This window comes from Perognathus longimembris, chromosome 16 (assembly GCF_023159225.1).
Source record: "Perognathus longimembris pacificus isolate PPM17 chromosome 16, ASM2315922v1, whole genome shotgun sequence".
NCBI lineage: Eukaryota > Metazoa > Chordata > Mammalia > Rodentia > Heteromyidae > Perognathus > Perognathus longimembris.
Window position 1 is genome coordinate 19,156,457 of NC_063176.1, and position 25,089 is coordinate 19,181,545.

Consider the following 25,089-nt stretch of genomic DNA (forward strand, 5'->3'; position numbering starts at 1 on the left):
CCAAAAGCACTACTCCCAAAATTGTGACAACCAAACTGTCAAATGTCCCAGAAGCAGGGAAGAGGAGGGCAAAACTTCCCACTGAGAACACTGAGAACAGCTGCAGACTCGGTTTCCAGCCACATAACCAACACACCATAACTATTTCATTACTTGGAGGAATAAAACGATGCCTTGTCCAAAGGTCTTTTCTACTGCATAACCCAAGCATGCCTTACTCGGGAAAGCATCGACAGAGAGACTCAGTTCTTAAAAGCTTCATCGTTGTTGAAAATACCAAGCAAAGAATTCTTAAATAGAACTTGAGCTAGAGCTTGAAGATGAGGTTGAGATCAAATCAAAACTGACTAGAGGGCTGGGGATATGGCCTAGTGGCAAGAGTGCCTGCCTCATACACATGAGGCCCTGGGTTCGATTCCCCAGCACCACATATACAGAAAATGGCCAGAAGTGGCGCTGTGGCTCAAGTGGCAGAGTGCTAGCCTTGAGCAAAAAAGAAGCCAGGGACAGTGCTCAGGCCCTGAGTCCATGCCCCAGGACTGGCCAAAAAAAAAAACAACAACACAAAAAACTGACTAGAAACTTTCACCACAACTCCAGGTAAATTTTACCCATGACCCTTTCAGAAAATTCAAAACAAGAAGAAAAAGTTGTCTTATCTTTTCAGCAATCATCACTCACTTTGTATTGTCTTAACCCAAATCCAGTAAGAACTGAAGGACCGAGAACCATTCCTGCACATCAGATCTTATGCACTAACTTGGGATTTTCATGTTATTTCTGTCCTGACATGCCAAATTGATCCAATTTCACTCTGGCTAGAAATATTTTCCACATACTTTCTTCCTCACGCTAGCACTAACTTCATAAGCCTTGAAAGCCTACAATATGATTAAAATGTTGGAAAAGTTGAGACTTCAGGAAACTGATGTAAAGTGTGTGGTGTTTTTTTATCTCACCTTCAAATTTCCCAGACTGTCTAATGAGCTTTTTTGGGGGGGAGGGGGAGAGTGTTTCTTCCAATTAAATGCCAAGGCAAACACAGCCATATTTGAGAAAAGAAAAAAAAATGTTTCCACAGTTCTGGGTGCTTTATACCTTTTCCATTTAATTTGTAAAAAAATAAAATAAAATACCCACCCATTTGAGGTACAATAAATCTCCAACTTTTAAATACCAAAGGTTAACCTGAGGAAGTACAATCGTTTATGACGAAGGAACTCCACAAATCCTTTTAATTGAGTTAGTAAGTATCTGCTGTGTTTTCCAGTGTAAGAGACAAGCAGACAAAAGTCCTGGAACTGAAATTTCAATTCTCTTTCAACTACCTATCACAAAGCATTAGCGAACAGGAGCCAAAACCGTGGTTAAGCCAGGGCTTGTATTGTTAAATGTGACATGCTCAATTTATCATTAGTTATGAAGTGAAAACGGATGAATACACATTCAATTTAGTTCAGCTGCTTTCTTCATTTATCACAATCCTTCATCATCCATCATCTGCCCCACACCCTTTTGATTTAAACAAATAACACACTTTCATAAGTTTAATCTAATTAATCATAATTGTAAGGCGATGTTCTCTTAATGAACCATACATCTGATTTTATGAAGTTTGTTGCAATTTTAATAAAATGTGTTCCAGATAGAATCTACAAATGTTCTCTTTGAAGTCCAACCACCTAATCATTTCTCTTTGTAAGTCATGTTGTTCAACTCTGTGTGGATGTGTGCACACACACCACATGCACACGTGTGAGCACACCCACACCCACACCGCCACAGGCTTCCTGTGTTGATGAAGATATAACAACATTGAGTGCCAACAGAGCATGTCATTCTCTCATAGACCAACTGTTTCAATAAATTGCAAAGTGTTGGTTGTTTTATCAGGTAAGGTAGGAAACTACAAAAATTAATTAAAGAAAGGAGAAAGTAATGAGGGATGCTGAATTTGAAGTCAGGCCTTGAAAGTCCCTACAAAAATGCAAACAGAACTATACAAAAGAAGCTATCAGTTGTAAGTAGTCAGTTTTGATTTAAATCCTAGAACTTCTCTCTCTCTTTTTCCATGCAATTCAAAAAAGCATCTCATAGGGGGGATGATAGTTTAAAGTGTTCCTGCATGTTACTTCCCACTTTGGGGCAGAGGCAGTAAGATGAGCCTCGAGGGAACATGTCTGAATTTTGGGTTAGGTTTAAGAGCATCAGAGAACTTAAAGCCAAATGAAACAGCAAAGCCATTTCTTTTGAATCCCTTACCTTAAAATCAAGGAGCCTGAAGGTTTGGGGGCTTCGCTCAAGGTCATAGGAAGGTGACAGTAGAATAAAAACTAAAACCAAACCCCTGGACTGCAACCTAGCTTTTTCCCGCCTGATCTTTCATTCCTCTCCACATTATTTTAAAAAAATCTCCCAGAGGGTAAGAGGGGCACAGAACTGGAGGGACAGAGGGTGAACAAATGCAGCAGTGGTACTCACTAGACACTGTGTTAAAAATGAACCATACAACTTGTGGATGGGGATGGGAAGGAAAAACTGGGAGCCAGTGAGGCAGTGGCCACTGACCCAAAAGAAGTGTACTCTTTACCTGACTTACACAACTGTAACCCTTCTGTACATCACCTTTAGAATAACAATATAAAAATGTTTAATGAATATGTAAGCAGATAGGGTTAAGGATTTAGCTCAGTGGAAGAGCATTTGCCTGGCAAGTGCATGGCCCTGAGTTCCATCCTCAGCTTTGAAAAACAAAATGTAGGCAGAAAAAACATGTTAGAGCACGACAATTAATAGACATACTATTCTCCTCATTGTTTATTCAGATATAACTATGCTCCCTAGACATTACTGAAAATAAAATTTAACACAAAAGCCTCCTTTCACACTTGATGAAGTGCATTTATGCCATATTTTCCATTCATTGCCATCTAATAAATATATTTTCAGAAAAAAAAAACCATATTCCCAGACCTGGCCCATATTTGATATGTCACTTTTCACTTTGTATAAAAATCCAGTGGCATATTTGGGGAAGGAAGATGAATCTCTGGCGGGATCAGTGTGTGAATGCAAGGTAGCGATCACACTTAATGGGTCAATGTCATCCTAACACAGGGAGCCGGCACAGCTCAGCATCTGCCATGCACTCCTGCAGAAGTCGGCGGTGCACATGGTGGGCCGATGCTGTCTCCAGCCGCAGCCATGTCAATTCTGCCCACAGGGCAGTGCTCTCGCCCACCTGGCTGGCCTTTCTCGGCCCTCTCTGGGTCTGGAGTCCACTTGCTCTCTGCTAGCTTCCTAGACATCACTTGATGGCACCCTTTCCCTGTGTTCCTGGTACAGGAGAACTTTTCCTTATATTTCCTCTCTCACAGCAAGAGAAATCAAGACGAGGGCCACCCTGAATAATCAAGTAACATCAATAGGAAGGGCAGAGCCTATTAGCCACGCCCTCAATTTAAGGCTTTAAGACTGAAACCATTCAATCGTTCCCATGTCTACTTAAGCAAAATTTTTCTCTGGCCTCCCCCTGACAAGTTTCATTCATTATCTACTTGGGAATAGATCTCATTAAAGATGAATACATACAAAATGCTCACCAACAAAAGTGGGTGGACTAGGTTAGTGCCTTTTGAAATGGAAAAATAATCTGCTCATACTAAAACCCTTTCATTTTCCATATAAGCTACAGATGTGTAAACTCTGATCATCAGGAAGAGCGTGGAAGCAACACAGTCATACCTGTCAATGCTTTAATATGTTATAGACCTTTTACTAGGAAAGTTCTTTTTGCCAGTCCTTTCTTCTAATAATCAATGTATCACAATGTGAAGGTCTGGGGCATTGTTAAAACCAAATGTGATTGCCCATTTAAAATATCATCGCAGAATGTTAAAAGACTTGAAGAGGTGCTCTCAATATTCACTAGAAAACAATATTGTATCATTACTTCTTTTCATAATTTTGTGAATATATTACCTTTAAAAAAAGACTGGATAAGTGTACACTAAAATATTAGCCCTGAGTATCTTTTAAAATTGTGCTTTTATTATCTTTAAGTAGTTGTACAAAGGGGTTCCCATTCAACTAATCAGTGTACAAGTACAATACATCTTGATTGATCTTGAGCGACTCCTTTGTCGTTCTCCTCCAAGCCCTATCTTTCTGTGTAAGAATTGTGTCAATTCTAATTCATTTGTTGTATAAATTATAGTTAATGCTTCCATGAAAGCAGGATTTGGCCTATGCTATTTGTTGTTATCTTCCTGGTATTTTGCATGTTCCAGGAGAATCGTAGCAGCTCAACAGATACCTTTACATGAATGAATGGCAGTGATTATTTTTGTGCTGGGCACTGGGACTTGAACTCAGGTCCTCAGGCCCATACCTAGCTTTTATTGCTAAAATCTGAAGCTCTACCACTTGAGGGACACCTCTACTTCCTCTTTTATTTCCTTTTGCTGGTAATTAGAGATAAGAGTTTCAAGGACTTTCCTGCTCAGGCTGGCTTCCAACTGTGGTCCTCAGATCTCAGCCTCCTAAGTAGGTAGGATTATAAGACTGAGCCACCCACTGACACTTAGCTAATGGTAGTGATTTTTTAAATATCTTTATGCATATATATAATCTCAATTTCCAACATTTAGTGCATATTCTTGGCAATAAGAAAAGAGATAGAAATATATTTTACAGTCATTATTTTTTAAAGTCTTAACTCTGGAAAAAAATTTAAAAATAGTCACAATGATCTCTGAAGGAAGCTGATGAAAATGTCATTTATCAGGGAGTCAGGAGAAATTACATAAGAAACTTACATAATGCAAGTCAGCTATCAGTACTGATAAACGTGCTTGCCTAGTAGCTTTCTTTCAATCAATAGTTAATTGAACAGCTACTATGTACCAAGCATCCTAAAGTTCTCTGGGATGGAAGGGCCAGATGAACATGAAAACCACCTCCCAACTCCAAGGATATTATTAATCTTATTGGCAGACCAGAAGCTCTAAGTACATCATTCCACAGGAAACAGAATAAAATGTGCTACAACAGAGCCACAAGTTAAATGTGGTGAAAGCTAAGCAAGGAGGAATTAAATGCAGTTGGGGTGGTTGGGGAGGTCAGCAGAGGCTTCAAAGAAGGCTGACACCCTGAAAAGATCCATAGTTGAAATTTGATAGATGGAGAGGAGGGAGGTCTTTTCTACATTTAACCTTGAATTAGAATAAAACTAATTCCCAATAGCCTGGCATTTAATCACTGCAGAATCAAAAGGCCAAGCAGACTCACTAAACATTCAGGGACAGATTTTTTTTTCTAACCCAGAGGGCATGCAACAGCAACAACAAATTACAAACTTTGCCCCAGAGTCTGACGCTTGTCCAAGCCTCCCCTGCCCGGTGTGTGGGGGCTCAGCAACAAGTTCTGAGAGATGTATTTCTCTCCTAAGTGTTTACTGCCACCTGACTAGCACATCTTGAAGTACATATTTGTGTATTTCTGTTTTCCCACTGAGGATTAAAGCTCCAAAAGGCAGAGATTTTTGTCTACTTTGCTCACTTCTGTTTCCCCAGCCCCTGTAACGTGGTAGGCATTCATTCAATATTTGTTTAATTTTTGAGTTCTCCACAGGGGAAACCCCACAGTGGAATACCATGGAACCTCGTGGTATTCCCTTCTGGAGAGATCTGAGTACTCGCCCTATCACACCTGTATGTCTCCTGTATGCAGATGGATTTGGGTCAGGACATTCATAAAACGCATGAGGATGGAGCCTTCAATAACTTTCAAGTTCATTACCCTAGAAAAGACTTTAGAGATCCTGGCTCTGAGCCCTTAGAAAGCCTGCCAAGGTCATTTCCTCACTCATTCAACATACTTTTATTTCACCACCATTTACCTAGGCTTATCCTTCTCAAAGAATTGTACAATAAACAATATGTTGAATGGTAACCCCTTTGTACAACTACTTGGAGATAATTTTAAAAAACAGCCAGGCACCCGTGGCTCACACCTGTAATCCCAGTTACTCAGGAAGCTAAGATCTGAAGATTGTGTGAGACTCTTCTCTCCAACCACCAAAAAAATTCAAAAAGCTAGAAGTGGAGCTATGGCTCAAGTGGTAAAGCATAACATTGGGCAAAATAATATGCGTGGGGACACCACCCAAGCCTTGATTTCAAGCTCCAGAACCAATGCAAAATAATAAATAATAATAATTGAATTAAAAAAATTGAAAACAACAGAAAAAATTCTTTGCATCAACTACAATAATGCCTACAATACAGAAGAGGGTTTTTGTCAAGTTCAGTGAATTAAAGATAAATGATACAGACAAAATTAAGTCTTATTGTTACTGCTCTTTATAGTTAGGTTTTTAAAAGTGTGATCATTTTTCAGACTTTTTGACTCCTTAAATATCTACTCTCAAATTTTTGAACTCAAACTTTTTATAATTTTTTTATTATTAGCTCATCTAGATGAGCTCAGATTCGTAGCTATCAGCACAGAATTACTATAGCATATAAACAATTTGGATAGCAAAATAGAATATCTTTAGTTTGGGCTCATGTTTTTCTCAGCAAGTGGTCCTGTTACAAAAAGCATAAAAATTGTATTCTGTGTCAACCAAAATACTCATAATCTACACTAAGTATGCAATGTCATTTAATATTGTTACTTTGTAAGCCAATGATATTTTTCTGACATGTGGAAATGTGAACATTGACAATTTTTTAAAAATTGAAACATTACCTATTTTAAAGACTATTTCTAGATTATCTTTTTTTTTCTGGTCCTAGGTGCTATCCCTGAGTCTTGTTCTAGGCTAGTGCTCTACCACTTGAGCCAGCACCACTTCCAGATTTTTCTGAGATGAGAGTCTCATGGGCTTTCCTGCCCAGGGTTGCTTCATGATCCTCAGGTCTCAGCCTCCTGAATAGCTAGGATTACAGGCATAAACCACCAGCGCCCTGCTGTGATTGTAACTTTCATTTTATTTTTTACTGAATGTTAAGAATGAGCATTCATCATCTGTATAAAAATGAATTCATGCACTAATTTCAATATTTCTCCAACTGAACTATCACTTGTGAAGTCATTCAGAAATCATACTTTCAGCACCTGCTATGGCAAGGACTGCATTAGATACTCCATGGCTAACAAAAGTGAGTGAAACAAGGCCCTTGATGATAAAAGACCTACAGGATAGTGGAGAAGAAACAGACTGTAAGACAAGATCTATATATTGCTACTAGTCCAGGAGAAAAATGTCTAGGGCTCATGGGGTGGAGTGAGCAGAAGGCTGATGAACCTGGGGCAGGAGGACAGGCAAGGTTCACAGAAAATGTCCATCTTCATGCAGAGCAAAACCGACACTTAATTATCCTGTGCATGCTTCTCATTTTTATAGACTCACCCTTCCTTGGAATAGGTTACATTTCACCTGAAAGACTAGTAGGAGAACATTGGCCTCAGAACCAGTTAAGACTCCTCATCACAGCAATGCCAACTGAAGATTCCAAGCCAGAGAAAGGACTCGGAGCAGACACGCAGCTTCCAACTACACTCTGGATTCCTCGCCATCACCCACAGAAGCTAATGAGAGGGAGACGTGAGGAGGGATGGTGCCCAAGAAATTGTTAGGAAAGTGAAGTAGCCCTTTCCCCATCCTCTAAACCACCACTTGCCAAAAGAGACATCACAGTAGGAAGGAAGGAAAGGAGGGAGGGAGGGAAGGAGGGAGGGAGGGAGGGAGGGAGGGAGGGAGGGAGGGAGGGAGGGAGGGAAGGAAATAAAAAATGGGGAATGGCTGAAACATTTTTCTTCAAGTGATGCCAAGCTGTGCAGTGACCAGGAACAGAGTTATTTGGAAAGGCAGAGAGAAGGCAGTGCCACCAGACAGGGTGAGTGAAATGTCCCCCTCGCTGCTGTCAGTCAGCCCTCTGTGTGTGGGGGTTATACATCCAGATCCACCCAACTATTAATCAAAAATATTCAGAACGAGGACTGGGAATATGGCCTAGTGGCAAGAGTGCTTGCCTCGGATACATGAAGCCCTGGATTCGATTCCCCAGCACCACGTATATAGAAAAGGTCAGGAGTGGCGCTGTGGCTCAAGTGGCAGAGTGCTAGCCTTGAACAAAAAGAAGCCAGGGACAGTGCTCAGGCCCTGAGTTCATGGCCCAGGACTGGCCAAAAAAATTCAGAATGAGTGCTGGGTCTGTACCAAGCAAGAATGTTGACTTGTCATCAATCCCCAAACAATACAGTATAGCATCTATTGCCATAGTGTTTATATTGTACTGGATATTATAATATAATCCAAAATAGGCCTAATTGGCCCACCCTTCTTCCCCTCCCCCACACTGACCAGAGGAACTGAGAACATAGCCCCACTCTCATAGCCAAACAGAACTGAGTAAACCACCACCCATCACTTGGACATGTGCATTCTTTGTGGGCTGTGCCATCATGGGGTTTTGTTGTTGTTGTTGTGTTTTGGATTTTTTCCCAAGGCTGAACTAGAAGAGCCTCTGTCCCTTGCTTTGTGAAACTGAGCAGGACAGGGGCATTGATTTTCTTTTTTCCAGTGTGGCTCACGGCAGGCACAATGCAGTTCTAGTATAAGAGATAGTAACGTGACAGCTCACCCCTCAAGGCTCACATAAGCGGGAGACCTGAGCCTCTCTCACTGAACCACTAGGCTCAGCTTTTCCCAGAAGTCGCGCTGTTCCCATTGCTTCTTGGGCCTTCGTAGGATGCTTGCTCTGGGAAGCACCAAGGCAATCCTCTATTTTCACTATCTCCAGAGTGGAAATGGCCAGAAAGTGGCAAAAGGTTCTTTTCTAGACCTTCACTAAGAAGAAACAGGATTATGAACACTTGATTTCCACCTAGGCATTATGACTCTTAGTCATTACTCTTTATTATATACTTCAGAAAAATACACTGTTTCCATGTAGGACAAGTTGAAATTGCCATTTTTGTACAGCAGAAGTGAAAAAACATTGGCAATTGCATAGATTTCGACCTAAAACTTGAATTTTGTGGGTTAAGCAATAGGCTATATATAATATCATCTACATGGTTCCAAATAGCTAGCATAGAAACAAATTTCTGACAAATATCTCTATGCTACCCTGTAGGATATTTTATAGTTACCATGTTTTATTCATCTTATAACTCTTACCATAATGCCTTACACACTGAGCCATTCAATAAATGTGTATTGAACAACAGGTGGGTGTGTTTTTTCACTTGCATCTAGACCTTACTCCTCAATAAATACAAATCCTCAATTTAAAGAATAGACCTTGGGCTGGGAATATGGCCTAGTGGTAAAGTGCTTGCCTCATATACATGAAGCATTGGGTTCGATTCCTCAGCACCACACATATAGAAAAAGCTGGAAGTGGTGCTATGGCTCAAGTGGTAGAGTGCTAGCCTTGAGCAAAAAGAAGCCAGGGACAGTGCTCCGGCCCTGAGTTCAAGCACCAGGAGTGGAAAGAAAGAGAGAAAGAGAGAAAGAGAAAAAGAAAGAAAGAAAGAAAGAAAGAGAGAGAGAGAGAGAGAGAGAGAGGGAGGGAGGGAGGCAGGGAGGGAGGGAGGGAGGGAGGGAGAGAGGGAAGGAGGGAGGAAGGAAGGGAGAGAGGGAGGGAGGGAGGAAGGAAGGGAGAGAGGGAGGGAGGGAGGGAGGAAGGAAGGAAGGAAGGAAGGAAGGAAGGAAGGAAGGAAGGAAGGAAGGAAGGAAGGAAGGAGAGTCAAATTTTATTCAAAAACTGTACACGATTACTTCAAAAGAAATATTAGAGGGAAAAATTAACCTGGGACTAAACCATTTGGAAATGTTTTCATCATAACCAACTCATAATTCCCAGCTACCCTGTCTACACAGGATGACCTGTGAAACATCTCTACTTGTTTGTCAGTTTTATACTGCAGGCTAATCTACCAAGGCTGAATTGTCACTTTCTATTCTCCTGGTATGGAGGCTAATCTGGACCAACTCCAAGAAATGAGAATTGGAAAACAAAGTAGAGAGCATTACTCACTCAGACTGAATTAAGTAATGGAGAATTTACAGAATGTTGAAAGATGGGTGTATGGGAATTCAAGGATGGATAGATAGATGGATAAAAGGATGGGCATAATAATAGAAAAAAGAAAAACAATCAGGCCTTGTGCTTATGAGAGAAAGAAAATGAATAACAGAAGGATGCAGTTCATATCTCCTCATCTCTACATGAATAATTACAGATTGAGAGTCTATAATCTGCACAAATTTTCCTTTAAAAATAATCTTCTTATATATGCTATCCATTTACTTGGCTGAAATGCCTATTTTTAAGCATCCCAATCTTGGCAAAGCTCAATTCTGCTGAACATACTATCTTGTAAGAAACAGGCTGAACCCTGATGATTACTAAATAAGAACATAATTAATTATTTCTTCAACTGAATAGTCCTGAATTCTACCACAAATCAATCCACTCTTCTAGCCTAAGAAGCTCTGACTCTATTTTAGCTCAATGAAAACAAAATCAATGAAGGCCAATTATAGCCCATCTCGTTAGAGTATGCAAATGGTATACCACACAAATGTGTAGCTGCAGAGGAGAGTGGATAGACCAACTGTGGACTGCTACTGGCATCTAGCTGCTCAGATATCGCAGCAAACCATACCTGGCATCTTCATTTGAGAAGTAAGGAGGCCTCCTTTCCTTCCTTCCTTCCTTATTTCCTTCTTTCCTTCCTTTGTTCCTTCCTTCCTTCCTTCTTTCCTTTGTATTTTAGTTTTGTTTTTTTGCCAGTCTTGGGACTTGAACTCAGGGCCTGAGCACTGTCTCTGGCTTCTTTTTGTTCAAGGCTAGCACTCTTCCACTTGAGCCACAGTGCCACTTGTGGCTTTTTCTACATATGTGGTGCTGAGGAATCGAACCCAGGGCTTCATGTATACGAAGCGGGCACTTTACCACTAGGCCATATTCTCAGCCCCCTGTCTTTCCTTTGAACATTATGTCTTTAGGAGTGGCTCAAGTAGTAGAGCACCAGCCTAACAAACATGAGGCCATGAGTTCAAACCCCAATACTAAAAAAAAATTAAAATGTATGTGTGTGTGTGTGTGTGTGTGTGTGTGTGTGTGTGTGTGTGTGTCTTTGGAGAAGGCTCTCATGCAGACAAAACTACATTGGATCATCAAGGTGATAGGTGAAGTCTAAGGACAGTATTCAATGTTCAAGGTTATAGATCTATACTCCAGTGCTACATACAAAAGCTTTGTATTTTAAGTGATGATTTTGAGATTTGAACTCGGGGATTCACACTTGCTAGGCAGATGCTCTCCTGTTTGAGCCATGCCTCCAGTCCTTCTGGCTCTGGTTATTTCTGAGATAGGGTCTTCCTTATTGCCCAGCCTGGACTGTGAGTCTCCTCTTCATGCTTCCCACTGTAGTTGTAAGGCAGACGTGTGCCATCATGCCCAAATTATTCTTTTTTCTTACAGATTGTAAGCCTGCAGCCGGATTACATGGTACCCAGAAATGTCTAAGCCAGAATAGCATATATGTCACCGAAGGCCAAACAGTCCTCTTGGATCAAGAGAGTTTCCATGCAAATAACATTAAAGGAATAATGCAAACTAAAGCTTACCTACCCCCGAGATTCCCTGCCACCCACTGCAACTGGACCACAGGGCTAAAATTCCTACCACTCTGCCTCTCTAGAGAGCAATTATTAAAATTAAAAGCATCAGAGAGAAATAGTAGGTCACCATGCTATTAACTCCCACACATCAGGAATTTGCACACCACATCTCTCTGTATTCTTCCATATCAGAATACTACTTGTAGCATTATTTATTTACCATATTTCACTGAACCTGATATTCTCTGAAGTTGACCCCAAGTGTCAACTGAAGGCTAGACACCACATTAAGCATTCTTCTGGGCACTGTGGGATAGCTTCATTTGCATGATGGATCCCGATTTCACAGAGGTTAAGTATTAGGGGGAAATGTAACTAGAATCTATGTAATAGAGTAATCTTCTCTTTAAGTCAATTCGTTTGTTTTTACCTAATGATTTTTTAAATTTTGCTCAAAGTTAATGCTCTACCACTTAAGCCACAGATCAACTTCTGGATTTTTTATGATTAGTTGAAGATAAGAGTCTCATTGATTAGAGTTTGTTGTTTGAGTTGGCCTTGAACCATGATCTTCAGGTCTTAGCCTCCCTGTATTGCTAGGTTTATAGGCATAAGCCACTGGTGCTTGGCAATGAGTTTCTTTAAAAAAAAAAAAACTTTATGTCACTGTCCTTAAAACCACCTAGCACAGACATAAATAAAAGAGCTGTGTAATTAAGTGTAACAAGGATAAAGGAATAAATATTTTAGCTAATCTAATCATGGCCTATATTTTTATGTATGCTCCCTTCTGGTGTGTATACTCTACTTCAACACTCCCAAAAAGTCCAGGAAATAATCCTAGTTGTCAAGGCTTTGAGCCTGATACCCACACTTGCTTTATATTTTTTTAAAGGTACTTAACACATGATCCCATTTCAACCAGTAACAGGGCAGAGTGGCACTGCCCTGTCATCCCAGCTCTATGGAGGCTAAAATCAGGTCACAGATACAGGCCAGCCTGAGGGTCAGAGACCTGACCTCAAAAATAAGCAGAATAAGCTGGGCACCATGGTTCATGTCTACAGCCTGAGTAGCTGTACTCAGGAAACTGAGATCTCAAAATTCCAGCCAGGGCAAACACAGCCACATGACTCTTATCTCCAATTAACCAGCAAAAAACTGGAACTGGAGGTATGACTCAGGGAGTAGAGCATCAGCCCTGAACAGAAATGCCAAGTAAGAGCCCTGGAGATGAGGTCCCAGTATGAGAGTTCAGTAGTAGCATAATCATAATGATTACAATTATAAGAGGAGGAGTACTGAAGAAGAACAACAACAGCAAGAAAAACAGAGCAAAAAGGGTTAGAGGAATGATTCAAGAAGTTTAAGCAGTAGGTCACCTGACTCACAAAAGCAAAGCTGGTGGCTCATATCTATAATCCTAGCTACACAAGAGGCTGAGATCTGAGGATCACCATTTGAAGCCAGCCTAGGCAGAAAGGTTTTTGAGACTCATCTCCAATTAACCACCAAAAAGTGGATATATGGCTCACGTGGTAAAGTGCCAGCCTTGATCATCAAAGCTGAGATAACACCCAGGCCCTGAATTCAAGATCCAGTACTGGCTAAAAAAAAAAAAAAAAAAAAAAGCCCTAAGATCAAACAGAAAGGAAGGGAGGGACAGAGGGAGGGGGAAGGAGAGGGAGGGAGAAAGAAAGGAAGGAGGAAGGGAGGAATTGAGTGAGAAAGATACCAGTAAGAAAGAAATCAGTGCAAAATAGCAGCTTTAGAGGATTAAAAACACTAGCATCATAAAGAAACTTTCTCCTCAACTGAACCAGACAGACAAGAAGAAACTGGAGAAGGAAATATTAATCTGTGTGATTCAGTAATAAGCAAAGGCACTGTCACACCTACCAGTAGTTCCAAATTGCCACTCATTGAGAGACACCAACAACCCACCTGAGCCCACCCAGGATGAGTGTGCTGGAATTAATGAACTATCCTTTTGGAAATCCAAGTGAAGAATGATGGGTAATGGGAAGGAGGGAAGATTTGACAGGTGTGTGAGAGAGAAGTACAGACATGGTGGATCCTTACACACAAAGCAACCTGGGGAAATTGTCAAAGGCAGCAAGGAAGCCAGGCCCAACCAGCAAGCTGCAAAACACTCCACACATCCTGGGCAAGATATTCTCTGGACAGGGTCCAGAGGAAAGGAGAGAGTTCAAGAGTTGTTGAGGAGACTAAGAAACAAATCTGTGGAGTTAGCCATTGTGGCCTAGTACTAGAATTTCCATTGAAATGGACATGTGTTTACTATTGATTCCTGGGAAAGCTGCTCCACAGAGTGAGGATGCGAAGTATCCTGGAATAACACAAGAAAACTGTCCTGCGGGACTAAGCTAAGGATGTGTGAGAAAAATAACCCAGAGTCCTGGTACTTAGTCAACAATAGTTTTGTCCTTTTTTGACCTAATTCTCTTAATACTCATCTACACTTACTCCCTCATACTCCTCTCTAGAAAATAGGAAGAAGGGATTAGCCAGAGTGGCTTCTATAGCAATCCTTACACCCGAAGATCTGGCTACTTCGAGAATACATAAGGTACAAACCCATATTCAGAGGCAAAGTGAGTATTCTGAATATTCAGAGGCAAGTTAGTATTCTGAACCAAAATTTTTTTTTAATTGTGGGGAATTTAACTTCTTAGCCCAGCCATTGGGCTTTCCTACTTCTTTTGTATTCCACTCATCATTTTCGTGTTCTTCCCCTTTGAACTTGATCATCCCTTCTAATACACAGCTACCAAAATTGGTAACTATGTTCTAAATATTGGTTGGTCAATGCCAACTATTGTCTTTGCCCTCTCCATGTCATAGTCCTGTTAATACATCTCTCACTCATGTTCCCTTCTTTAAATAATAGCATGACTTATTGTTGACTCATCCAATTTACAGTCCATAATATATCAGCCAATTCTTTTAATGCTCTTGGATGTAAGTCATCGGAGCCTGCACATTTAGATACAAAGCTCACTTACAGAATTTTTCTCTGCGAGTCTTCTTTTCCTCTTTTTATTCTCTTAATGTATGCATCACCTACTTCCAGAATCCATCCACTTGATCATGCAGAAAGGTTTTACAAAAGAAACTGAATGGCCTATGGCCTTTTGATGTCATCAATGAGTCTTTTTCTTTCCTATCTAATTAAAGGACAACACTCCAGTCTTCTTGAGCTCCTGATAGAGTTTTTTTTTATTATTATTGTTCTATTTTGCCTTTGGAAGTCTCATTTCCTGCTTAGTAATTCTGAATTTACCTCTTCAAGCCTTTCTATGAGTATTTGTCCTTGAGGCTTCAGCTTTCCTTTTGATTTTTTTAATTTAATGTCTTTACAGCTCTTTCTTTGACAAATCAATCGAATTTATTCTATCTTCTCAATTTTTTAGATTTGTATACTAACCCATTCTTCCCTTTCTCACTGGACAAAGTTCTGCTAAAGCACTTTAGCGTGTGTGATAGTCCTGGGGCTGGAATTCAGGGCCTAAGCATTATCCCTAACCTTTTTGCTCAAGTCTGGCACTCTACCGCTTGATCCACAGTTCTACTTCTGGATTTTTGGTGGTTAATTGGGGAGAAGAGTCTCACAGACTTTCCTACCTGGGCTAGCTTCAAACCGCAATCAGATTTCAGTCAGAGTTCAGCCTCCTGAGTAGGTAGGATTACAGTTGTAAGTGTGAGTACCCAGTTCTGCTAATGCACTCTAAGAAATCAAATCTCATCCAGGTACCAGTGGCTCCTGCCAGTAATCCTACCTACTTAGGAGGCTGAGACCTGGGGGTCATGATTCAAAGCCAGCCTGGGCAGCAAAGTCCAAGAAACTCATATCTCAAATTAACCACCAAAAAGCCAGAAATAGAGGGCTGGGAATGTAGCTTAGTGGTAGAGTGCTTGCCTAGCGTGCATGAAGCCCTGAGTTCAATTCCTCAGTACAACATAAACAGAAAAAGCTGGAAGTGGCACTGTGGCTCAAGTGGTAGAGTGCTAGCCTTGAGCAAAAGAAGCTCAGGGACAGTGCCCAGGCCCCCGGACTGGCAAAAAAAAAAAAAAAATTACTGCCAGAAGTGGAGCTGTGACTCAAGTAGTAGAGTGGTAGCCTTGAGCACAAAAGCTCAGGATTAGTGCCCTAGGATTAGCACAAGAGAAGGAAAGAAAAGAGAGAGAGAAAGAGAGAGACAGAGAGAGAGAGAGAGAGAGAAAGGGAGGGAGGGACGAGGAAGGAAACAAAACCAAATCTCACACTCAGTTTGTTAACAAGGAAATGAAAGAAACCAGGTGAGAAGTAATGTGAAGAAACATGTTACAATACCACAAGTGAGCCCTGATGTAAGCGCTGGTCTTTGGGTGATAATGACGTGCTGGTGAAGGTTTTTTGGTTGTAACCTATGCCATAGGTGAGGGGCGTGACTACACAGCCCACACAGAAACATGTGGGACATCTCTGTATGTTTCTCTTCTGCTAAGGGTTGGTGAAAAACAATAACCTTTACGTCTGACTTTTAATCCCTGCCGCTTTAGCTCTATTTCAGCCCAATTATTTTTCTTTAAAAATGTATTCTCATTAAGTAGTTGTACAAAGTAGCTACCATTCAACAATTCAGTTTAGGAATCAATGTCACCCCATCCATCATTCTACTACAGCTCAAATTTTCTTTAATACCAACCTATACCCCTATCTTCGTGTTTCTCTCTAGAAAACAGAAAGGACAATTCTTCTGAAAACCATTTTTTAAAGAAGAAAACTCTATTACAAACCAAAGTCTACCAGATGCTCGTGGCTCACATCTGTAATCTTAGCTACTCGAGAGGCTGATATTTGAGGATCTCAGTTCAAAGCTAGCCAAAGCAGGAAAGTCTGTGAGACTCTTATCGCCAAATAACCACCAAAAAGAGAAAAGAAAAGAAACAAAAGCGGAAAGTGGAGCTGTGGCTCAAGTGACAGAATGCTAGCCTTGAATACAAATGCTCAGGAACAGTGCCCAGACCCTGGGTTCAAACCCCAGGACCAGCATAAATGAATGAATGAATGAATGATCATGAATGAAACAGTCTATTACAAAGAGAAAGCATGTGTATTGTTGCTCAGAATTTTTCCAACATAGGAGCATGTAGGACTTCTCTCACTTACAGTAGTTCCTTTCTTTAAATCTTCAATGCTCCCATTCACTGAAATACCTCAGAGAAAGTTTTCCATATTATCTCCATCTTGCTGATCTAGAATGTGCCTCTGCCACATTCAAACTAAATTCCTCTACTGCCACTCGAGGCTGTTCCTTCTATAATGCCCACAGTATCGTCAGAATGAAAACCAGATGGGCATTATTCTCAGTGGAGACCTGCTTCTGCCTTTTTATTCAAGCCACCTGGACAGCTGCAGTAGCCACAACTGTCCCCCGCTCCTGCCTCACCCTCCTGAGCCCATTTTCCATACAGCAGCAGAGGCGTTCAAATAGACATTAGATCAAATTAGTCCTTTGCGTTCAGTGTTCTGGTGACTTCCTATTGCTCCCAGAATAAAGCTAACACTCCTTAGCCTGGCCTAACAAAGACTTCTATTTCTGGCACTAAGCATATTCCTTCTTACTGTTGTTAAGGAGGATAGCAGGGCCTTTGTACTTGCTAGAATGTTCTTTTCTCTTCACATCACTGTTGATTAAATGTCAGCCCTCATTACCTCGTGATTTATTTTTCTTCATTCTAATGACCCAAACTGGACTTTCATTATATATGTATATGCTTAATTAATGTTCTTTCCACAATGTAAGTTCTGCAAGGACAAGGATTTTTGCCTATTTTGTTTTATTTCCAACAAGTGAAGCAATTCCTAGGATATGACAAGTCAAATATAATTGAGGAGGGGTTCAGTGAAGAAATATAATCGTAGGTCATTTTACCTAGTGAATTGTCACATTCTTACAGGCACAAAAATTACACACCTTGATGAGAACAGATTGCTTGAAACTCAAGTCTTTTTCCTTTCTTTCTCAATAAAGAACACTGTTTGATTTTTATTGTAATTATGCAGTCTGTAAATTTCAAACATGACATACTGTTCTGGGTCACTTATTGCAAGCTTGCTAGGAAAAATAATTTGCCATTTATAATTTACAGAGGAAGCCAGGCACCAGAGGCTCACACCTGTAACCTTAGCTACTCAGGAGGCTGAGATCTGAGGATCACTGTTTGGAACCAGCCTGGGAAAACAAATCCATGGAGCTCTTACCTCCAATTAGCCAGCACAAAGTCATAAGGGAAAACATCGCTCAAGCCATAGAGCATCCACCATGAGTGAAAAAGCAAGATGTGAGGCCGGGAATTCAAGCTCCAAGTTCCAGCAGCGGCAGAAAGGAAGGGGGGGGGGGTGAGGAGGAGGAGGAAGAGGAGGAGGAGGAGGAGGAGGTGGAGGAGGAGGAGGAGGAGGAGGAGGAGGAGGAGGAGGAGGAGGAGGAGGAGGAGGAGGAGGAGGAAAAGAAAGGGAAAGGAAGGAGGGAGGAGAAGAGAGAGAGGGGGAGGGTAGGAGTGATCAGTTTAGTAGTCACTCTTTCATACATTTTTTTTTGTTTTGTTTTTTTGGCCAGTCCTGGGCCTTGGACTCAGGGCCTGAGCACTGTCCCTGGCTTCTTCCCGCTCAAGGCTAGCACTCTGCCACTTGAGCCACAGCGCCGCTTCTGGCCGTTTTCTGTATATGTGGTGCTGGGGAATTGAACCTAGGGCCTCGTGTATCCGAGGCAGGCACTCTTGCCACTAGGCTATATCCCCAGCCCCTTTTCATGCATTTTTTAATTCATTTTAAAAGTGATCCACAAACGTTTAACTGGCGCTGACCTTGTCCGTGGTGCTGAAGCAGCGGGGATGGGAAGTAGTTGATGTTAGAGGGTTTGTTTTTTTTTCCTTTTTTTCTTCGTTGCTGGATTTTTTGTTTTGTTTTGTTTTGTTTTGTTTTTTCCTGTACCTTTGTCTTGTTTGTAAGTTTATCACTCTTCGAGAGGGTAAGGGGTCACAGAAAGGGTGGGACAAAGGGTGAACAAATGCAGCAGTGGTACTCACTAGACACTTTGAAAATGAACTGTAAAACTTGTGTGGGGGGATGGGAGGGAAAAACGGAAACAGCAAGGGAAGGGGTGACATTGTTTTAAAAGAAATGTGCTCATTATCTGATTTATGTAACTGTAACCCCTCCATACATCACCATATATGTGCGTATATATATATATATATATATATATATATATATATATACATATACATGATGTTCAACTTCAAAAAGATTACAGGTTGATGCATTAGTCAAATAGAGGTCACACTTGCCATTCTCTAGGTTGTTGAAAGAGTGGATTTTGACTCCAGCACCCAGAAGCAGTCTCATAGTCTAAAGAACTTGGACACTTCCTTGACCATAGACCCAGAGAAGTGCTGGGTTTCCAAGTACATTACAAAACACGCAGCCCCACTAAACCATCACTATTAAATATACTGTCTGGGGGTGAGAAGCTGAGTCCTCATCTATTTCTTATGCATTATCGTGTATAGGTTTTCTAAATAGTCTTAAAAGACAATGATATTCCAACTTATTAGTCAAACCATATTTTCCTCTCTTAATGTACCTGCTGTTCATGAAAGTCCAAATCCAGGTTCTAAAAAGCTATCAAAGTAACCACAAGGTCCAGCCTAGGTGCATGTGTGGTTTACGTGTGCTTCCCATCATTTCTGTGTGCACACATTCAGAAGAAGCAGCGCAGAGCAGAGCAATCAGGAGCCTTGCATTGCCCCAGGTCCCCTGTGTAAAGTTCCGTGGTGGCAACAGACAGCTCGCTTCGTGTCCACTCCACATCCCTCCCAAGCTCCCCTTCACCGCAGAAACAGCACGGACGAAAGCCACCTTGTCCCTGACTCATTTCAAGATGTACTTGAGTTGTGGCCCATATTAACAGGGAAAGGAGACACTCGTTTTGCTGATAGAGGCTGAGCAAGAAGATCCTGACTCCAGAACCAACTTCAGGACCCCTAGATTTTGAGATACTGATGGAGAAAGTGGCATCTCCATCACTTACAGCTAGGGATCCATGACGGCCCCTGTGGCTTGCTGCTTTTTCAGGTTCCCGTGGGTCCTTTGCCGGGCTGTGACTATCTTGTGAGGAGCAGCTGGAGGTCCAGTGTGGGTGCAGCCCAAGCTCTGCCCTAGGTCTCCTGCCCCATAAAGGAATAGAAATGATTCCTCATGCACAACTGCAGGGCACCAATCTCCACAATCTGACCCTAAAGCAAGCTGCCTCCAGAAAGTCCTTTTGAGTCTTGCCTAAATAAGAGGTTGTATGGTATTTTAAGTTTTTATGCTACTTTAATGAGTCCTTAAAAAGAACATAAAATTCCTTTTATGTCTCCTGTCCTCTCCCCTCCATTTTTAGTCTGCCTCCATTTCCTGGGTCATGGTAAGCTCCTTGAAGTAGACGAGTTAATGCATGGGTAATAAAAACAAGACGTGCTTTGAAAGTATTGGAAGAAGGTTGGGTGAGCCTGGGTACAAGGAAGAAATCCATTTTTTACTTTAATACAAAGTGTTTTGTTTTTTAAAAAAAATCCATCCCTCAAAAAAATCAAAATCCAGGATGCCACACTTATTTCGAAGACAGGATACTAGAGAAAACACCATCCACTTTCCAATGCAGACTGAGAGTAAGAAACTTAATTATGTGCACTTTTTAAGATGGTCATCATTTTTGGCAACATAATTCTAGTAATCATACTATTATTTTTGTTTGTTGAGAACTAAAGCTTTCTATCACTATGCCTGCACCCGTGATGATTTCAAAACCCATAAGACAGCATTCCTTTCTGTAAGATTAAAATAAAATTGAATCTAAAACACAAAGAGAACAAATAAGCTACTTTATTTAGGTCTTAACCCTCACACTAAAAATGTTTTTTCCAGTACATTCATTCAGTTGTTCAATGACTCAAATGGTTGAGCATCTCAAAGGGACTGTCGCTTGCCAGGGGCCATGCCCTCTGTGGGGGAGGAGGCTGGGGCAGGAGATTGAACTGTGAGTAGATAGCACAGCATGCAGCCCAGTACAGCGCAGTACCAGCACGCGCACACACGCGTGCACACACACACGAACACAACATGGTATTCGAAGTACACAGGGCATACCATAATATGTATAATATGCTATTCACTACAGAGTGAGAAAAAAGATCTCAGGGAATGTTCTTCTTAAAAATATTATAGCAGCTGGGCGCTGGTGGCTTATGTCTGTATTCCTAGCTACTCAGGAGGCTGAGAATTGAGGATCATAGTTCAAAGCCAGCCTGGGCAGTAAAGTCTGTGAGATTCTAATCGCCAATTAACCACTAGAAAGTGAGAAGTGGCATTGTGGCTCAAGTGGTAGAGTGCTAGCCTTGCACTGAAGAGCTAAGGGACAGCGCCCAGGCCCAGAGTTCAAGTCTCATGACCAAAAAAAAAAAATTCCAAGGGACTCTTATCTTCAATTAACCACAGGAAAACCAGAAGAGGAGCCGTGGCTTACTCGAGCAAGAGAGCTCAGGGACAGTGCGCATTCTCTCTCTCACACTCTCTCTCTCTCTCTCTCTCTCTCTCTCTTTCTCTCTCTCTCCTCTTTCTCCCTCTCTCTGCCTGTGTGTGTGTGTGTGTGTGTGTGTGTACATATGTGTGTGTGTTAGCTTATTTACTTGACTTTAAGTTTGTCTTGAAAGTCTAGGTTAATTTTTTTTTTTTTTTTGCTCTGTATCTTCTCTTTTTTTTTTTTTTTTTTTTTTTTTTTTTTTTTTTTTGCCAGTCCTGGGGCTTGGACTCAGGGCCTGAGCACCGACCCTGGCTTCTTTTTTTTTTTTTTTGCTCAAGGCTAGCACTCTGCCACTTGAGCCACAGCGCCACTTCTGGCCGTTTTCTGTATATGTGGTGTTGGGGAATTGAACCCAGGGCCCCATGTATACAAGGCAAGCACTCTTGCCACTAGGCCATATCCCCAGCCTCTAGGTTAATTTGTATCCCCCCAAATAATTTGGCACATGACATTGTTTTCTTCAAAAATGAGTTCCTTTGTAACAGGCTGAATCTCTGTTTCAGAACTGAAGAACTTATCCCTGTGGCTTTTGGGGATTCTACCCTCCAACAATCCTCAACTCTCAGCGCTTTAGGAACTACCCTCAGCTAGATCACACCACCCTTTCACGGAGTCTAACCCCATGTAAGGTGAACTCACATCCAATGACTCTGTGATGGAGAAACAGAAAACTCCAGCCCCTGAGTCCCCACTGCCTATAGCTCCAAAGGGCTGCACACGCTGCCTAGTGCCCCCCGCCTAACGTTTCCTTCCTCCTAATCCTTCCCCAGAATTGTTGCACCTCAAGGCATGCTCTAAGTTCCCTGCCTGCTTATCTCTGATGTCAACCCCACTCCCCAGGTGCTAGGGTTTGAGCATGTGCCCCCACATTTATGTATTAGAAACTCAATGCAACAATGTTGAGAAGCAGGAACCTTAAGAGGCATCTATAATCAGTGAATGTCATTATCTCGGGAGTGGGTTAGTTATCTGGGGAGTGATATTCTTTGTGAATGTGTATGTCTGTGCATGCATGCATGCATGTATGCATGCATGCATGTGCGTGTGTGTGCAGGGCACTCTTGTATACTCATCCTAGGGCTGGAATTCAAGGCCTGGGCTCTTCCTTCAACTTTTTCACTCAAGAATAGCACTCTAACACTTAAGCCACAGCTCCACTGCCAGCTTTTTTGGTAGGTGATAGAAGACAAGAACCCTGATCCTCAGATCTCAACCTCCTGAGGAACCAGGATGACTAGCATGAGCCATGGGCGCCCAGCTAAGGGAGAGGTATCCTTTTAAGAGATGAGGTCAGCCACTTTCTTTCTCTCTCCTTCTTTCCCCCTCTTCCATGCAGCCTGGCAGTACTCTACCCCTAAAGCCATGCCCCATGCCCCATGCCCCAGCCCCCAGCCTCCAGCCCCCAGGCCTCAGGCCAATTTCTTGAATCAGCAGAATGGGCTATATGGACTTCTATTGGTATAGCCTCTCTATCTGGTCATTTTTAAAGAGTTCTTTGTCTCATTTTGTTGAGCTGACCTGTTCACAAGTTTGAGGTATCAAATGATATTCATACCAACAACTTGCTCTGGCATTAAAATTGGTTCCTACCACACTTACGGTGAGTCCTTTCCCATAAGGCTCCTCAGCACTTATGCAAATATTATCTGCCAGGCATTTTGTACCCTTTTACAGACAGCTGATTCCTGCCTGCCTTCGAGTCTAAGTCAGCCATGTCTGAATGATCTTTTAAAGCATGAACAACTCTTGTTCCCTTTGAAATAGAAAGAATGGTCTGATTAGCAGAATTTAGTCAGGTAAAGATGAATTCAGCACCTCTACTATCTGGACTGTGTGAAATGAGGCCTGACAAATGGCTCTGCTGCCCAGGACACATACTTCAGACCTGTCTCCTCCTTGAGCACAAATCTTGCCTTAGTTTTGTCTGTCTTGCGCTCTCTTTTTTTTTTTTTTTTGGCCAGTCCTGGGGCTTGCAAGGACTCAAGGCCTGAGCACTGTCCCTGGCTTCTTCTTGCTCAAGGCTAGCACTCTGCCACTTGAGCCACAGCGCCACTTCTGGCCATTTTCTGTATATGTGGTGCTGGGGAATCGAACCTAGGGCCTCATGTATACGAGGCAAGCACTCTAGCCACTAGGCCATATCCTCAGCCCCTGTCTTGCGCTCTCATCTGCCAAAGAACTTGAAGGAGATCAACCCAGGATGTCAAGGTAATTTTAGCCAGTGTGGACGAGTTGGCAGCGCAGCAGTCGAGAAGGAGGCAAGCAGAGCAATCAGGCAAGCGGGCCACACTTGCCGACTCTGTTGACAGCTTTCTGGACTTCTGATCCCAGGTAGAGTGAGTGGGTTTCTTACCTTTCCCTTCTGGTTCTCACCAGATCTCACCACACAGACGTCGCTACAGGAGGAGAAGGTAAACTGTATCCTAGAAGAAGCCCAGACCCCTCCAGAAAGAAAACTTATTACTTATGAAAAAGTCCTAGATCAGCTTTTATTAACCAAGGCCAAATTTTAATTTCAATAGCTTATCAAAAATGGATGTGTTATGCTTTAAATCTGTGCATCAGCTAGGAAACAGTTTTTATAATTATAATAGTTATTCATTAAAGAATGGTTTTAATTCAGGGAGAAAAAGTGATTGCAGAAGTTAACAAGATAGAACTCACACACATTAATCCATCACAGCTACCCAATGAAAATGGCCAAGTAATGGTAGCTACTGTGTGTTGGGTACTGGGTTGCCAGGCATTGTGTTAAATTGTTTATACAGTATCTCATTTAATCCTGGTGCCTCTACTGTATTGAAAGAATTTAGCCTTGGTTCAAGGTAAAGAAAATGGGGTTTTAGAAGGATTAAGTAGATGCCCCCAGGTAACTCCATTAGAAAAAAATGGTAACCAAAGATCAAGCTAAGCCTGACTCTTCCCTTCCTATCCACTCTTTACCAATGGGATTCTTTTTACTTTCATGACATAAACTAAGGCAGATGCTGTGTATTCTGCCATAGATCCCCTTCCTTTAGTAACTACATTTGTGTACTTGTGTATCTGTGATTCAATCAAAGCACAACTCCCTAGGTGCCAGGGGCCTCCTGTCTGAACGCCGCCTGCTATCGGCTGGCTTCTCCAGAGGTTGGACGCCTCCACCTGACCAAGCCGTTGTGCTCTCCCCTCATGTGCAAAGCCACTTGATCTTGGATGCATTCTCAAAACCTGCAAGTGTGTCTCCCAGGCATGTGCTACCAGTCTTAGTGCCAAGGATGAATATATCATAAGGACTGATTCATTTTCACCCTCAACGCTTTCCATGAGGCCCAAACTTATCTGGAAGGCCCAAAGTTATTGCCAGTCAAGGTCTGGGCCTGTGTGCTATCCCTGAGCTTCTTTTCCTCAAGGCCAACTCTCCACCCACTTGAGTCACAGCACCACTTCCAGCTTCTTCAGAGTAGTTTATTGGAGATAAGAGTCTCATGGACTTTCCTACCTGGGATGGCTTCAAACCAGGATCCTCAGGTCTCAGCCTCCTGAGTAGCAAGGATTATAGGCATGAGCCACCAGCACCCAGCTCCTTTTGTATTTTTATCTTTCTAGATATACAATAAACACTGAGTTTCAGCTATATACACCTAAGGGCATATTGGTTAAAGACAGTATGACGGTGGTCCCTTACAATAGTGTTTCCTGGTGGTATGGTAGCCATCCTAGTTTATGTGACTACATTCTATGATGCTCATACCATGACTCATCTCCTAACAGCATGATGCTCAGAGAATAACACTTTATTAACCACATTGTATTAACATGGCATTTCTGAATTAT